Source organism: Mastigoproctus giganteus, chromosome 7, assembly GCF_048544385.1.
Source record: "Mastigoproctus giganteus isolate SK-2022 chromosome 7, ASM4854438v1, whole genome shotgun sequence".
In the NCBI taxonomy this organism is placed as follows: Eukaryota; Metazoa; Arthropoda; class Arachnida; order Uropygi; family Thelyphonidae; genus Mastigoproctus; species Mastigoproctus giganteus.
In genome coordinates this window covers 131,817,570-131,836,012 of record NC_143581.1, presented here as the reverse complement: position 1 = coordinate 131,836,012, position 18,443 = coordinate 131,817,570, and the positions used below count along the sequence as shown (strand labels likewise).

At 39.7% G+C, this 18,443-nt stretch overlaps 1 protein-coding gene across 3 annotated transcripts in view; it reads left to right on the top strand.

The window, feature by feature from the left end:
- Window positions 1-1,336: 1,336 nt before the first annotated feature.
- The window catches only part of LOC150083206 (ras-related protein Rab-28-like), a 158,944-nt gene continuing 141,837 nt past the window's right edge, over window positions 1,337-18,443 (top strand). Inside the window, exon 1 of one of the 3 annotated variants that reach the window (XM_090377908.1) lies at window positions 1,337-1,632. The gene's annotated coding sequence lies outside the window, so the exon portion shown is untranslated. Of the gene's footprint in view, window positions 1,671-1,779; window positions 1,889-18,443 lie in introns of those variants that run through there. The other 2 variants (XM_090377907.1, XM_090377909.1) reach the window with 2 other exon arrangements.

Sequence of the window (18,443 nt, the reverse complement as noted above, 5' to 3'; positions counted from 1 at the left end):
ATGGGATCTGTCTGTCCCAGGATTGCACTAGTCGAATTTGACCTTCTCGGACTGGACTCTGCCAACTAGGACTTCACGCAGCATTGCTGCCAATGCCACGTGGCTATCCAGAACCTGTGCTCCCTTTCACGGCCCTGTTTCTCCCCTGTCCTGGCGGGGAGGAGGTGAAGGTTTCCTTGTCTCCTCTCTGCCACCCCTCTTTCCTTCTGGTGGGGAATGGGCCTGCCTCACTGATTTTGGGGTCATCTACTCTATCGACCCTATACTTCTGTCTTTCCCCCCCAGCTTTTAGTCTCCCCTCCCTCTCTAGCTTTCCAACTAGCCTTCATCCCATGTCAAAATTATCCTAGCCCTACACCAAAATTCTTAATTCCACACTGTATAACTTAAAACTCCTTTGGCCTGACCCAACCTCTAGCGTACCCCCCCCCCCCTTTTTTTTTGTCCTATTCACTGAAATTCAAGGAAATTAGGTGGCAGGACCTGCCAGAGTACTTATTTTAAAAACGCTGGTGTACCTGGTTTGCCTCCACGGGACTAAGTGTGGGCCTTAGTAGGAGTCCAGCGGCTAAATGGCCAGATGAACAACGGTACACGACACTACGTCCAACAATATTAATACACTTTTAAATCTCTGGCCTTAACAGTGTTCTGTAACACACGAAAATGTAGACTACACGGAGATGGGGGAAATCCCTGGTGCCGTTAGACCCTAAACACACACTTTACACTTTACCTACAGTGCTACGGCATGGTTGAAAACCATTGCTCTATACTTTTTTTGTGGATTTTGTTCAAAAAGTTTCTGAAGCAGCGATATGCATTGTGGCAGTAGCAGAAAACACTTTTTTTTTTTTTTTTTGACTTTCTGAACTATTTAGGTAACTACAGGAATAGATACATATAAAAAAAAAACAAACTTTATGAAGTCGCTGAAAATTGTTCCTTTGTTCTGAAGTAAAAAAACTCCAAATTATGGAGATTTTTTTACTGCACAAAAATCGGAAGTTATGTGCAAGCAAACGAATGACAATCACCACGAAATGACGTTTGTTTGGCCGAATTACTATCTGACGTCGGGGACAAATCATTAAAAAGATTTTATTTAAATTTTTTTTTTTTTTTAATTTACTGCAGCTGAATAAATTTGGTCTTTCTCCACTCCCCTCCAAAAAAAAAAAAAAAAAAAAAAGTTTAAGTGTGGATCCGCTTTTGTTTAGAAGTGCTTTAGAAAAGAAACACTCTGAATTCATTTCTTGTAGTAGATTCTTTGATAAGATGGTCTGTTCATTACTGTAGCCGACTTGATAGCAATTCCTATATTATCTATGCATTCTACAGTATATAACCGATTGTAAGAAGAATCGATTCTTTCATCGTGGCATATCGCTAATAGTCACGATAATGCTACATTCGCCTGATGCTTTTGCAGTATTATTTGACGAGTGCGGAGCTGTAAAGAAGTAGAAGTTGATCTGTTATTTTTGAAATATGGGGAAAAATATATTACCCATTAGTTTATAGCCGTGGGCAGCGTCCTTACTTCTAAGCTCCTGAAAGTCCAAAAGTCTGAAAACCCGATAAACGATTTGGCAAGTAGAAATATATGCATTTGGCTGCTGTCGAAGAGAGGTATAGAATTTTGATTTGATTTCGGCGATTCAAGAGAGGTATACAATTTTGTTTTCATTTCGAATGTTCTCCTTTCCACGTGTGCTTCCTTTATCTCTTCATACAGCAAATTTTTTTCAGTTGTTTTATTGACTTTGGTATTTTCTTGCATACCCATGCAGTCGATTCTGATTGCTTTGGGAAAGGAATTTGGCGGACAACATTTTGTATTGGAGTAGGGATAATTGGTATGTGCTCATAAACAAGGGTTAGTAAGGTATGAACACAAAATACAGTGTATAATTATACAATGATATTTTCGTAGTAATCAGTGCTTGAAATGGAAAATATTAACAAACGGTCAATCTTTACAAGCTTGATACCCTTCCGGTTGATCGTTGCGATGAGGCGTGACGTCACTGCATATGAGTAACCCGTTAGTCTTAGGGTGTATATCCCCTTATCGCTGTAGCGGAAAACGAGTTCCCTAATCAGTGATGCATAAAAAAAAAAAAAAAAATGTGACGTAAGGAGGCATGCTGCACACTGCAAGTTTCAGATCTGAACTAACCATAGTGCAGGCTAGGTATATCAATTACTGCTGCTCGCAACGATCAACCGGAAGTGTACAAGCATGTATAGAAATCTAAATTTCTTATCATTACCTTTCAAACTTTTTGTTTGTGGGTGGAGATTTCAGTTCTTCAATTGGGAAGGATTTTGAAAATACGTCAAGAAACATTGAAGTAGTAAAGGTTTTAGGCACCGAAGCAGAGCCAGATTTAAATTTGTTGTGGCCCAAAGCTATAACATATATGAGGCCCTTCAATATTGAAAAAGGATTTTTAAGATGGAGCGAGGCTTCTTGTAATATGAGGCCCTAAGCTGTAACTTGGTTAGCTTATGTGTAAAGCTGGCCCTGCATTGAAGTATGGGTATTGCACATTTCTGCCTTCATTTTCAGTTTTGCCTGGCAACCCAAAGGATGTCGGTTCGAATCCCGCCTCGGGCTTTGGGAGGTGCATTATGGCCACAGAAGCCGATGTGCCAACAACTAACAAAAAAAAAAAAAAAAAAATTCAGTTTTGGAAACACTAGTTACTAAAGTGACAGAGAGTGATTTTTGGTCATCAAAGTAATCCCAAAACAAAAATTTGGATAGTATACAGAACTGTATAGTTTTCAAACTTTTTTTTTTCCATGTCTGTACTTAAATATAACTTTTTACTGTTACTGCTTTGCATAGGAATAAAGCAGTAAAGGTTAAAACACATCCATGTATTAGGAATTCAGATTCACATATATTTTATGCATTCTGTTCATTTAGACTTGATAATAGAGAATATTTGGGGATACATTCACACATCTCCTGTCCATAGGGACCTCTCCGGAATCCAAGGATGATCTCATAATTATGCTTAAGTGTTTGCTTACGTCATTTGCTGTTTCCCTTAATATAATTGTGTAGATCCCATCTACCTTTTTTGTGTTTAGCCTTAATATTTCTCTTCCACTTTCCTTTTGGTTGTCCCAAAATCATTTAACTACCCATTACAGTTTGATAAACTTCAGTCATCCACTTCCATAATTCCTTGTGTGAATTTTAGATGCAAAATACATGTTCAATTTGTCAGCAACCTGAGTAGGGTCATTAGCAGTTAAACCATTAACATCAAGTGGTCCAATGTGACTCATCTCCATCCTTCTACTGTTAATATAAGCATAGAAGTCTTTACTACTATTCTACCATAGTTTGGCGTATAATGGCCTTTAGCTGCTGTTGCGCCATAAAACCTCCAACGACAACAACAACTTTATTGCTATTCTTTGCAGAGATCGGCTGTAATCTTCTGTATCGCCTGATATAATTTATATATATATATATATATATATATATATATAAAACCATATAAATTAGAATAAGGAATAAAAATAAAATAATGCCAGCAGTATGGCATGACAAGAGTGAAAAGGCGAAATTAAACCTAAATTTAAATTAAGCAGGGAGGGAAGAGAGGGGTAACAAGAGTAAAAATATTGCAGCAGAAACTCTACATTAATTTAGAAAATCTATGTGTACGAATAATAATTCTTTTAAATTTAAAAGCCAATTAAATAGAAATTTAATAAATTGAAATTTATAAATATATATATATATATATATATATATATATATATATCTTTTTTTTTTTTTTTTTGGCTGATGCTCTATAAGCTTGCTTTCTTGCCAATTCCTCTGCTAATGCTAAATGCTAATAATTTATATGCATCCTACACATTTTTCTTTCATCCACAAGTTTCAGTTTTTAAGCGGAGTGTTAAGAAATTAGGGCCAACTCAGCATTCTGATGGGCATCTGAGAGTTTTTAAGGTGTAGGGTAGATCCCTTGAAGAAATTAATATAAGGGGCCAATTAAGCTCTCACCTGCCAAACTCAATGCCAGAGTTCACTCCTGTGCATTCGGCAACACAGCGGCAACCTCCAAGGCAGAATGTGTTCGTCCCACAGGAGCTAGTTAATGTCCGTGATTCTATTGTCAGGAAAACGGAATATATTATGTAAAAAGGATAGGTGGAACAGGATAGGGTTTGTCTGCCAGGGGCAAAAGTTGATGACATTGTAGAGCAGATATCTTTTAAGGGCACAAGAGGTGATATTGTCGTACATGTTGGCATTAATGACCTTAAGAGTAAGAGTTTTGCGGTTTTACCTAACAAGTACAGGTCAATGCTGAAAAAAAGTCGCTAGTTAGGGTTAAATTTGAAAGTGTCTGCAATTCTGCCCAGACATGATAGTAGGGAGTATATGATGAGAGCCTTGTCAATCAATTCGGCCTGGAGAGATTGTGCAAGGCCTATGGCATAGAATTTTTTTCAGTGTGATCTGTGCTTGCTAACAGGAGTCTTCTTCTATAAAGATGCGATACACTTAAATAGATAGGATGCAAGAATATTTGCTGATGCTACCAAGGCAGCGTTAGGTGGGTTGGAAAATTGCAAGTTTGGGGAGATTCACAGACTAAAAGATTAACAGTAGTTGCAGTCAGAGGCGAAAGTGATTCTTGCACTGCTTCTATTAGAATAAGTAGCAAACTTATTCTAATATAGTAATTGTAGTAATTATAGACCTGTGAGCTTAACTTCTGTTCCAGGAAAATTAATGGAGGCACTGGTTAAAGAAGCACTGCAGGATCATTTAGACAAGACTTCAGTTATAGCTCAGACACAGCATGGTTTTGTTAAGGGGAAGTCTTGCCTGACCAACTTGATTGGATACTATGATGCAGTCACAAAAGAACTGGATGCAGGGCATAACTTTGATATTATATACTTGGATCTTAGAAAGGCTTTTGATACTGTTGCACATGGAAGACTGCTACACAAATTGGAGCAGTGTGACATTGGAGGCAAATTGCTGCTATGGATAAAGGGGTGGTTGAGGGGGAGAAGACAGAGAGTGGTAATCAATGGACACTGCTCATTGTGGACTAATGTTATTAGTGGAGTCCCTCAGGGCTCAGTGTTGGGTCCATTATTGTTTTCTGTATTTATAAATGATATTGATGATGGTATATCAAGCTTAATGTCCAAGTTTGCAGACGATACAAAGGTTGGCAGGGTTGTCAAGGACACTACTGACACTATGCTGCTGCAACAGGATCTGGAAAGGTTGAGCAGATGGGCTGAGAGGTGGCAAATGAAGTTTAACATTGACAAATGTAAAGTACTACACATGGGAAACAGCAACCCCAGAGCAATGTATCAACTCTGTGGTACTACACTGACAGTGGTAGAGAATGAAAGGGACTTGGGGGTGGTTGTGCAGGCAGATATGAAGTTCTCTGAGCAGTGCAGACGGGCTGCAAGAGTAGCTCATGGAGTATTGTCAATGATATACAGGAATTTTTCCAGCAGGGATAAGGAGGTGATTATTCCGTTGTATAAGGCAATGGTGAGGCCACACCTAGAGTACTGTATACAGGTCTGGAGGCCTCATTTCAAGAAGGATGTAGAGCTGCTGGAATGAGTACAGAGAAGGGGAACAAGATTAGTGAATGGAACAAAGCGGTGCTCTTACGAAGAAAGGCTTAAGTTTTGCAAATTACAGTGTCTGGAGACTAGGCACCAGCGAGGTGATCTGATAGAGGTGTATAAAGCCTTGAATGGTTTAAGCATGTTCAATGCTGATGGGATTCTTCCTCTAGCTCAGAAAAATCACCTGAGAGGGCATAAATTCAAATTGAGGAAAGACAGATGTAGGATAGACGTGCGGAAATTTGCCTTTAGCCAGTGGGTGGTTGGTTGGTGGAACAGAATCCATCCCTTGTGGTGGAGGTTGATAGCCTAAATAAGTTTAAGGCTCAGCTGGACAGGTATTTTGAACGAACAGAGGGGTAAAGTGGAAGTGGGTTTTTTTTTTTTTTTGGCTGATGCTGCATAAGCTTGCTTTCTTGCATCAAATGCCTCTACTAATGCTAATGCTAACTGGAAAGGTGCTGGGAGATTTCAAGGAGTGCCAGGAGTTATCATGGAACAAGTAAATACATGGGCCATCTTAGGGTAACTAAGAATAAGAACAGGTGCATGTATACATGCATGTACACCAGTGCTAGGAGTATAGTAAATAAATTTGATTAATTTGAAGTGCTGGTCAAGACATCAAAGGCAAATATTGTTAGGATGTCAGAGACACAGATATAAGCAGTACAGAATTGGAATTTGGGAAGTACAATGTGTACAGTAGGGATAGACAGGATAGGAAGGGTTATGCTGTTAAGAAACATAAAATCGAAGGAAATGCATGCAGCTGGCATTGGTGGACAGTGCAATATTGAGTCAGTTTGGTGTGAAATAAGCACTGGAAAAGGGAAAATGAGAGTAGGAGTGTGTTATAGGCCTAATGACTCTGATGAGTACAAGGAACAATTGTGCAGAGAAATAGTGGGCCAATAAATGTCTTGTAATGGGACAATATAACTTTCCAGGTATTCACTGGAACTTGTTGGTTGGTGACTCGCACGCTATCAAGTCTTTTGTGGATTTATTGTAGGATTTTTTTCTACAGCAATATGTTCATGGGGCAAGCAGAGGGAGTAATGCTTTTGATCTGATTATCAGCAGTGATTATTCATGCATTAAGAATTTGCAGATCACTGTCACTAGGTGACAGTGATCACAGTGTACTGATGTGGGATTTACTTAAAGATGTAACTACTATCAAGGGTAAAGGGAAGCGTTTTTGTTTTAGTAAAGGTGACTACAGTGGTCTGAGACAGTTTTTATTTTCTATAATATGGGATCAACTGATAATCTTATCAACAGTGATTTCTTAATGGGAAGCATTCAAGGAATTAATCTTGGAAGCTACTGGGTTTTTATACCCTCTAAGAAATACTGTAAAAGATTTAGGCCTAAATGGATGTCAGATGAACTAATGAGACTTATGGCAGAGAGGAAAAATGCATGGGATGCATATAAATTTTCAGGCGACAGAGAAGCCCATGGCAGATATAAGGTGACTACAGTCTGTAACCGAGTAACAAAGCAGGTTGGGCAAGCGAATGACATTACCAGAATTCTTTCACAATGGATGCAAAGAAAAACAACAGTCTTCTTTATTGATGTAAACTCTAGAAGGAAGGGGATGAATCAGATTGGTCCACTTGATATCAATGGTTTGACTGTTAATGATCATTCTCAGATAGCTGACAAACTGAATGAGTAAGTTGCATATATGTTCACATGAGGAATTCTGTAAGGAAGGGGAGGACAAAAGTTTACAAAATGCTAACAGGGAGCTGAATGATTTTGTATTTATTTTATTTTATTTTATATAGGGGAGGACAGAAGTTTACTAAATTCTAACAGGGAGCTGAATGATTTTGTATTAAATGGCGAGTGAAGTGGAGGAGAAATTTTTGAAGTTAAATATAAAAAAGGCACCTGGGGTGGATGGAAACTATCCAGTTATATTAAAAGAGGCAGCGAGAGAAGTAAGCAAACCCTTACCCATAATAATGAGAGCACCCTTAGATTCAGGGAAGGTCCCCATGGACTGGAGATGTGCAAATATATTTGCAATTCACAAAGAGTGACACAAATAATTATAGACCTATAAGTCTAACTTCTGCTCTGGGGAAAGTAATGGAGTCACTGTTTAAAGAAGCATTGAATAATCCTTTAGACAAATCTGCAGTAATAGTTCAGACACTGCATGGGTTTGTTAAGGGGTGGTCTTGTCTGACCAATTTGATTGGATACTATGATGTGGTCACAAAGGAACTGGAGGCAAAAACAATTTTGATATCATATATTTCGATTCCGGGAAAGCTTTTAATACCGTTGCACATTATTATTATCAGCCATATGATGCAAGGAAGCCCGAGACTTGTGCTGCACCAGCCAAAAGAAAAACAACTCTGTGTTACCCAGAGAGAGAGAGAGAGAGAGAGAGAGAGAGGGGGGTAGAAGGGAATCACCAAGAAAGAGAAGAATGATGATATTCAGCTCAGGATTCTGGGTGTACCAAGCGCATACTCACCAGATGTGAGCCCCTGGGGTTAAATGGAAGACTGCTGTACAGATTTGAGTGGTATGGAATTAAGGGCAAGTTATTACAATGGATAAAGGGATGTTTGAGTGGGAGACAACAGAGAGTGGTAATCAATGGACACTGCTGTTTGTGGACTAATGTTATTAGTTGAGTGCCCCAGGTTTTGGTGCTGGGCCCATTGTTGTTTTGTGTATTTATCAGTGATATCGATGAAGGTATACATCAGGCTTAATATCCAAGTTTGCAGGTGATACAAAGGTTGGCAATGTTGTTAATGACAGTAAAGACAGTATGCTACTGCAACAGGATCTAGAAAACTTAGGCAGATGGGCTGACAAATGTGAAGTACTGCATATGGGTAGGAGTAATGCAAGAGAAACATACTGACTGTGTGGTACTATACTCAGGGAAGTGGAGTATGAAAAAGACCTGGTGGTAATTGTGCAGTCAGATATGAAGTTCTGAGCAGTGCAGATGGGCTGCCGGAGCAGGACATGGAGTTTTGTCAAATATATATATGAATTTTGCCAGCAGGGGCCGGGAAGTGATCATCCTGTTGTACAAGGCAATGGTCAGGCCACACCTAGAGTATTGCATATAGGTCTGTAGGCCTCATTTTAGGAAGGATGTAGAGTTGCTAGAACGATTACAAAGAAGGGCAACAAGATTGGCGAGGGGAACAAAGGGGTGCTCTTACCAAGAAAGGCTTAAGTTCTGCAAATTGCAGTGCTTGGAGAGTAGGCGCCTGCGAGGTAATCTGATTGAGGTGTATAGTTGTTATCGAACTGCTTATGCCACACCAAAAAGACTACACATTGCACTGGTAATCCATGATCACTAGATGCACTATCTTTGATTTTGTGTGCTTCTAAACAAGAGCATAACCCCTCTTCCTCCTGTTATGTTCTGTTTTCCCTTTCTGCACAAATTGTAGTCATTCAAATTTTGATTCTCTTTAATCTGAGTGACACCATGTTTCAGATAACTCCACAATATCTGCATATGATGATTTCACTTGTACTTTAAATTTATCAAATTTATTTATATGCTCTTAGCATTAGACTACATGCAAGTATTCATGCACATATTTACTCTTAGATATGCTAACACAACCCATATATTTGCTTCTTCCATGCAGACTCCACCCTCCACAGCAGGCCTCATAATCCCAATAGTTTGCTTTCCAGGCTGTTGCATTTTGCAGCAGAAGCGGTGCAAGAATCACTTTCACCTCTGCATGTGGCTACTGCTAAATTATTAGTCTGTGTATTCCCCCCCCCCTCCAGGCTAGCACTTTTCTGACCTAGCACTGCCTCAATAGTATCAGCAAATATTCTTGAACCCTTTGTACATTTAAGTGTATCTCATCCCTGTCCTGTTAATGAGCACAGACGATGCTGTGTAAAACTGTAACTCATGAGCCGTCAACATTCTCTCCATTGCTGACTTGACTGATAAGGCTCTCAACACATATTCCCTTCTCTTTTGTGTGGGCAGAATTACAAACGCTTTTAATTTCAGTTCTAACTTGCTATTTTTCTCAACAATCCTTTTAGCATTAGCATTAGTAGAGGCATATGATGCAAGAAAGCAAGCTTATACTGCATGAGACAAAAAAAAAAAAACTCTCCCATTGCACCCCTCCATTCATTCGAAATACCTGTCCAGCTCAGCCTTAAATTTATTTAGGCTATCAACGTCCACAACAAGGGATAGAAGTCTGTTCCACCAACCAACTACCCGCTGGCTAAAGGCAAACTTCCTCACATCTATCCTACAACTATCTTTCCTCAGTTTGACTTTATGCCCTCTCAGGTGATTATTCTGAGCAAGAGGAAGAATCCCATCAGCACTGAGCATGCTCAAACCATTCAAGGCTTTATACAGTCAGTCCTCGTATAACACGTGTTTACACTACACGAATTCGATCATACACGATTTATAAATAGGGAAACGATATCTTATATAACACGAACCGAATTCGCTTATGCACGATTCGCCTTTGTGTTTACAAGAAATGGCAGTCGAATCCAGAATCACCCCAACCGAACGCAACACGTTAGGAATGAAGAGAAGATTCTGAAAATGTATTTATGTTTTTTATATCAGTGAAGGGGAAAAACATTTTGGCATAATAACGTAAAATCCCGCACAATTCCAGCTATCGGTATAATCACAAATGCAATTAGATTGAGTTTATAACAGATTCCACTAACAGAAACGCAACTGGAAATTGTTTTTTTTGTTTTATGGTAGTAATCCCTAGAAATGTGCCTTAGTAAAATGTGAGGTGTTAATAGTGTATCTCTGCCTTTACTACGATGTTGTTTATTCAGTTGCTACACGCGCACAGCTTTGTTTATGTGTATCAAGGGTGCCTCCTCATTTAGTAATTGTGCTTTATTCCCTAAAAATGAGTAAAATACTTAAAAGGTGTGAAAAGGAAGCATCCTGGTGAAGACACTGCAGATTCAGAGAGAAAAAGAAAAGCAATATCGATAAACAGAGACGGACTGGGTCAAAAATTCTTACCCGGGAAAATTTATAGTGGCCTCATACTATGGTTTTTGGCCAAAATCACACCGGCCTCCGGCCCTAAGGTTTTTTGGCCAGTCTGCCTCTGCCGATAGAGAAAAAATATGAAATTGTGAAATGCTTTGAGTGAAATGAAAGACCATGTGATATTGCACGTGCTACAGCCCTAAATGAGACAACGCCGAGAATTACAAAGAATGCAGAGAAAATAAAAACTTTCATAGCAGGAACAACTCAAAGTGTAATTAAAATCCATTAGATTAAGACACAAAGAATTGGAAGAGATGGAACGGCTGTCATCTGTTTGGATAGAGAATCAAACAAAAAACAAGTTTGCTTCCGATAGAAGCAAAAGCATTAGCAATATTTTATTACGTAATAGTCGTAATAAAATACTTTAATTACGACTTTTATTTTATTATTACTTTTATTATTACTTTTATTACGCATTTTATTATGATAATTTATTGTGTTTGGTAATGTTTTGGTTACAAATGTGTGTTCAATCTTGGGTGGTCGGCATCTAACCCTATTTTTCCCAAAAGGCCTGTTGTTCATATTGCACGATTTTGCATTGCACGAGAGTTTCTAGGAACACAACTATCGTGCTATACGAGGACAGACTGTACACCTCAATCAGATCACCTCGCAGGTGCCTAGTCTCCAGACACTGTAATTTGCAAAACAAGCCTTTCTTTGAAAGAGCAACCCTTCATTCCATTCACTAATCTTGTTGCCCTTCTCTCTACTCGTTCCAACAGCTCTACATCCTTCTAAAAATGAGGCCTCCAGACCTGTATAGGTACCCCTTTAGCCAGGTGGGCAGGAGCAGCAGTGCGTAGCACACGCTTCTTGATTAGACCGGGGTTCGAGCCCGTCACCTGCAAATACAGAGGATGCGGAAAGGTCAGGGAATGACCACGTCATATTCCGGGAGCAATATGGCCTTAGTTGCTAATGCTCCTAAACACCAAATAACAAACAAACAAACCATCCAGACCTGTATATAGTACTCAAGGTGAGGCCTGACCATTTCCTTGTACAATGGGATAGTCACGTGCCTGTTAGCAAAATTCCTGTATATCGTTGACAAGACACCATGATGTACTCTTGCAGACCATCTGCACTGCTCAGAAAACTTTATATCTGTGTGCACAATTACCCCAAGGTCCTTTTCGTTCTCTACCATTTTCAGTGTAGTACCACAGAGTTGATACTTTACTCTGGGGTTACTGCTTCCCATATGTAGTACTTTACATTTTTCAATGTTAAACTTCATTTGCCAACTCTCAGCAGATCTGCTCAACTTTTCTATATCCTGTTGCAGCATCATACTGTCATTAGTGTCCTTAAGAACCCTGCCAACCTTCGTATCGTCTGCAAACTTGGACATTAAGCTTGATATAAGAACTTGATAAGAAGACAGAGAGTGGTAATCAATGGACACTGCTCATCATGGACTAATGTTATTAGTGGAGTCCCTCAGCGCTCAGTGTTGGGTCCATTATTGTTTTTTGTATTTATAAATGATATTGATGATGGTATATCAAGCTTAATGTCCAAGTTTGCAGACGATACAAAGGTTGGCAGGGTTGTTAAGGACACTACTGACACTATGCTGCTGCAACAGGATCTGGAAAGGTTGAGCAGATGGGCTGAGAGGTGGCAAATGAAGTTTAACATTGACAAATGTAAAGTACTACACATGGGAAACAGCAACCCCAGAGCAACGTATCAACTCTGTGGTACTACACTGACAGTGGTAGAGAATGAAAGCGACTTGGGGGTGGTTGCGCAGGCAGATATGAAGTTCTCTGAGCAGTGCAGACGGGCTGCAAGAGTAGCTCATGGAGTATTGTCAATGATATACAGGAATTTTTCCAGCAGGGATAAGGAGGTGATTATTCCCTTGTATAAGGCAATGGTCAGGCCACACCTAGAGTACTGTATACAGGTCTGGAGGCCTCATTTCAAGAAGGATGTAGAGCTGCTGGAACGAGTACAGAGAAGGGCAACAAGATTAGTGAATGGAACAAAGGGGTGCTCTTACGAAGAAAGGCTTAAGTTTTGCAAATTACAGTGTCTGGAGACTAGGCACCAGCGAGGTGATCTGATAGAGGTGTATAAAACCTTGAATGGTTTGAGCATGCTCAATGCTGATGGGATTCTTCCTCTAGCTCAGAATAATCACCTGAGAGGGCATAAATTTAAATTGAGGAAAGACAGATGTAGGATAGACGTGCGGAAATTTGCCTTTGGCCAGTGGGTGGTTGGTTGGTGGAACAGACTTCCATCCCTTGTGGTGGAGGTTGATAGCCTAAATAAGTTTAAGGCTCAGCTGGACAGGTATTTTGAACGAACAGAGGGGTCAAGTGGAAGTGGGGTTTTTTTTTTGGCTGATTTTTTTGGCTGCATAAGCTTGCTTTCTTGCATCAAATGCCTCTACTAATGCTAATGCTAATATACCATCATCAATATCATTTATAAATACAGAAAACAACAATGACCAAAAACTGAACCCTGAGGGACTCCACTAATAACATTAGCCAATGAAGAGCAGTGTCCATTGATTACCACTCTGTCTTCTCCCACTCAACCATCCCTTTATCCATAGCAGCACTTTGCCTCCAGTGCAACACTGCTCCAACTTGTGCAGTAGTCTTTAATGTGCACCAGTATCAAAAGCCTTTCTAAGATCCAAATATATGATATCAAAATTATTCCCTGCATCCAGTTCCTTTGTGACCACATCATAATATCCAATCAAATTGGATACTATGATGATAAGAGTTCCCTTTAACAAAACCATGCTGTCTCCGAGCTATAACTGAAGTCTTGCCTAGATGATTCTGCAGTGCTTCTTTAACCAGTGCCTCCATTAATTTTCTGGAACAGAAGTTAAACTAACAGGTCTATAATTACTTGTAGTAGTAGTAGTGGCAAGTGATGCAAGAAAGCATGTATATGAGCTTATGCAGCATCAGCCAAAAAAAAAAAAAAATCACACCATTCCCTGCAAATTTCTGTCCAGTTTCTCCTTCAATTTATTCAACCTATCAACTTCCACGACAGATGGAAGTTTGTTCCAGCAATTAACCACCTGCTGGCTAAAGGCAAATTTTCACACATCTATTCTACATCTGTCTTTTCTTAATTTGAAGTTATGCACCCTTAGGTTCATAATCTGAACAAGTGGAAAGATCCCGTCAGAATTCAGTGTGCTCAACCCATTCAAGGCCTTATACACCTCAATCAGATCACCGCGCAGGTGCCTAGTCTACAGCCACTGCAGTTTGCAGAACTTAAGCCTCTCTTGGTAAGAGGATCCCTTCATTCCCCTGACCAATCTTGTTGCCATTCTCTGTACATGCTCAAGTAAATCTACATCCTTCCTAAAATGAGGCCTCCAGACCTGTACGCAGTACTCAAGGCGTGGCCTGACCATTGCCTTATACAGAGGGATAATCACCTCCTTTTCCCTGCTAGCAAAATTCCTATATATCATTGACAAAACCCCATGACCTGCCCTGGCAGCCTGTCTGCATTGCTCAGAAAACTTCATATCTGCCTACACAATTACTCCCAGGTCTTTTTCATTTTCTACCACCTTAAGTGTAGTACCACACAGTTGGTACGTTTCTCTGGGGTACTTCTACCCATATGCAGTACTTTGTATTTGTCAAGGTTAAATTTCAGTTGCCACTTCTTAACCCATCTGCCCAAATTATCTAGATCCTATTGCAGTAGCACACTGCCATTACTGTCATTAACAACCCTGCCGACCTTTGTATCATCTGCAAACTTTGACATTAAGCCTGATATACCTTTATCAATATCATTGATAAATATACAAAACAACAGTGGACCCAACACCGAACCCTGTGGGACTCCACTAATAACATTAGTCCACGAAGAGCAGCACCCATTGATTACCACCCTCTGTCTTCTCCCACTTAACCATCCTTTTATCCATTGTAACAACTTAACCTTAATACCATTCTGCTCCAATTTGTATAATAGTCTTTCATGTGCAACAGTGCCAAAAGCTTTCCTCAAATCCAAATATATGATATCAAAATTATTTTTTGCATTCAGTTCCTTTGTAACCACATCATAATATCCTATCAAATTTGTCAGACAAGACTTTCCCTTAACAAACCCATGCTGTGTCTGAATTATTGCGGCAGCCTTGTCTAGATGATCCTGCAATACATCTTTAACCAGTGACTCCATTATTTTACCCGGAACAGAAGTTAAACTAACTGGTCTGTAATTACTCGTGTCACCCTTCGATCCCCCTTTGTGAATTGGGGATACATTTGCACATTTCCAGTCCGTGGGAACCTTCCTTGAGTCCAAGGATGCTCTCATATTTATGGCTAAGGGTTTGCTTAGTTGCTTTGCCGCCTCTAATATAACTGTATAGATCCCATCTACCTCAGGTGCTTTTCTTATGTTTAACTTCAACAATTTCTCCTCCACTTTGATCTCGGTTATTACAAAATCATTAAGCGCCCTGCTACAATTTGATAACCTTATGCCATTTTCAATCCTTAATAATTCCTCCTGTGTGAATGTAGATGCAGAATACTCATTCAGTTTGTTTGCTATCTGAGCAGGATCATCAACAGTCCAACCATCGATATCAAGTGGACCAATCAGATTCATCCCCTTCCTTTTAGAGTTTATATAAGTAAAGAAATCCTTGCTGTTTTTCTTAGCATCTTTTGCCAAGGATTTCTCGTAATCTGCCTTCGCCTGCCTAACCTCCTTTGTGACTGATTACAGACTATCTTATATCTGCCATAGGCTTCTGAGCCGCTTGATAATTTGTGCATCCCATGCATATTTTCTTCTCTGTTACGAGTCTCATTAGTTCATTTGATAACCATTTAGGCCTAAACCTTGAACAATATTTCTTAATAGGTATGAAACTTTTAGTAGCATCCATGATTAATTCCTTGAAGCTTCCCACTTAGAATTTACTGTTGGTAACATGGTCAGTTTATCCCACTGTACAGAATTTAAAAACTGTCTGAGACCACTGTACTCACCTTTACGGAAGCAAAAACCCTTTCCTTTACCCCTGATTGTAATTATATCTTTAAGTAAATCCCACATCAGTACACTGTGATCACTGCCACCTAGTGGTTCCTTTATCTGCAAATTCTTAATACACGAATGATCACTGCTGATAACGAGATCAAGAGTATTACTCTCTCTGGTTGCCTCTCGAACATGCTGCTGCAGAAAACAATCATCCAATAAATCCCCAAAAGTCTGACTAGTGTGTGAGTGCCCAACCCACAAGTTCCAGTCAATATCTGGGAAGTTAAAATCCCCCATTATAAGACATTCTGATTTACTGGCCCACTCTATTTCTCTGTATAATTGTTCATTGTACTCATTCGAGTCATTAGGCCTATAACACATTCCTACTCTTATTTTTCCCTTCGCAGTGCTTATGTCACGCGAAACTGACTCAACAGTGCACTGTTCATCTATATCAACTGAGTGCACTTCTTTTGATTTTATGTTTTTCTTAATTAACAGCATAACATCTGCTCCCTTTCTGTCCTGTCTATCCTTTCTGTACACATTATACTCCCCAAATTCCAGTTCGGCATTCCTTATATGTGTGACTCCACATCTCTGCTATCCCAACAATATCTGCCTTTGATGTCTTGACTAACACTTCAAATTCATCAAATTTATTTACTATACTTCTAGCACTGGTGTACATGCAAGCATACTTATTCCTATTCCTAGTTACCCTAACACATCCCATATACCCACCTATTTCAGGATGACTGCCATCCGTCCCTGAAACCCCCAACATCCCTCGCTCCAGGTCGCTACTTATTCTAATAGAAGTTGTGCAAGAATCAACTTTGCCCCTGGCAGACAAACCCTGGTCCTGTTCCACCTATCCTTTTTACAAAGCATGTTACCCGTTTCCCTGACAATAGCCACCAACAACTACTAGTTCCTGTGGGACCAGTGCATTCTGCCTTAGGGGTTGCCGCTGTGTTGCATGATGACCAAGTGCAAGCTCTGGCATTGATGTGGGCAGCTGAGAGCTTGATGGGCCCCTCAATTTAGATCTTTCGAGGGCATCCACCCTGTCCTTCAAACTCTTATATAGGCCCATAACAACGCTGAGTTGTCGCCTGATTTCCTTACACTCCTTACATCGCGAGTGTAAGTGTGTCGCCCTTTGATCCTCCTTTGTGAATTGTGGTCGCATTTGCATATCTCCAGTCCATGGGTACCTCCCCTGGGTCCAAGGAAGCTTTTGTAATTATAGTTAAGGGTTTGCTTACTTCCTTTGCTGCCTCCTTTAACATAACTGTATAGATCCCATCCACCCCCGGGTGCCTTTTTTATGTTTATCTTCAACAATTTCTCCTCCGTTTTCCTCTCAGTTATTACAAAATCAGCTAGCTCATTGCCAGAGTTTAATTCACCTCTGACATTCCTCTACCTGAATAATTCCTCATGTGTGAATGTAGATGCAAAATACTCATTTAGCTTGTTAGCCACCTGAGCAGGATCATCAACAGTTGAACCATCAATATCCAGTGGACCAATCTGATTCATCCCTTTCCTTCTAGAATTGACATAGGTAAAGAACTCTTTGCTGTTTTCCTTTGCATTCTTTGCCAAAGATTTCTCATAATCTGCCTTTGCCTACCTAATCTCATTTTTGGCTTGGTTACCGATTAGCTTATATCTATCATAGGCTTCCATGTCACCCATTAATTTATATGTATCCCATGCATTTTTCTTCTCTGCCTCATGTCTCTTTAGTCTCATTAGTTCATCTGACATCCATTTAGGCCTAAACCTTGAACAATATTTCTTAGTTGGTATGTAAAGCCTAGTAGCTTACAAGATTAATTCTTTGAATGCTTTCTATTTTGAAATTGCTGTTGGTAACATCATGAGTTCCTCCCACCGCATAGAATTTAAATACTGTCTCAGAACTCCATAGTCACCTTTACGAAAAAAAAAACCCTTCACTTTACCTTTGAGTAAATCCCACTTCAGCACACTGTGATCACTGCCACCTAGTGGTTCCTTTATCTGCAGATTCTTAATGCATGAAGAATCTCTACTCATAATCAAATCAAGAGTATTACTCCCTCTAGTTGCCTCCTCAATGTGCTGATATAGAAAGCAATCATCGAATAAATCCACAAAAACCTTGCTAGTGTGTGAGTGACTAACTCACAAATTCCAGTCAATATCCGCGAAATTAAAATCCCCATTATAAGACTCTCTGATTTACTGGCTCACTCTATTTTCCTGTACAGTTTTTTATTATACTCATCAGAGTCATTAGGCTTATAACATACTCCTACTGCCAATTTTGATCTCTTGTTGCTTATGTCACACCAAACTGACTTGACACTGCACTGTCCAGCAATGTCGACTGGCTGCACTTCCTTGGATTTTGTGTTTCTTAACTAATAGCATAACCCCTCCTCCCTTCCTATCCTGACTATCCTTCCTGTACACATTGTACTTCTCAAATTCGAGTTCTACATTCCTTATATCTGTGTGACACCACGTCTCTGATATCCCAACAATATCTGCCTTTGATGTTTTGACCAATACCATAAATTCATCAAATTTATATACCAAACTCCCAGCATTGGTGTACAAGCAAGTATACATGCACCTGTTCCTATTCTTAGCTACCCTAACACAACCCATGTGTTTACTTGTACCGCAATGACTC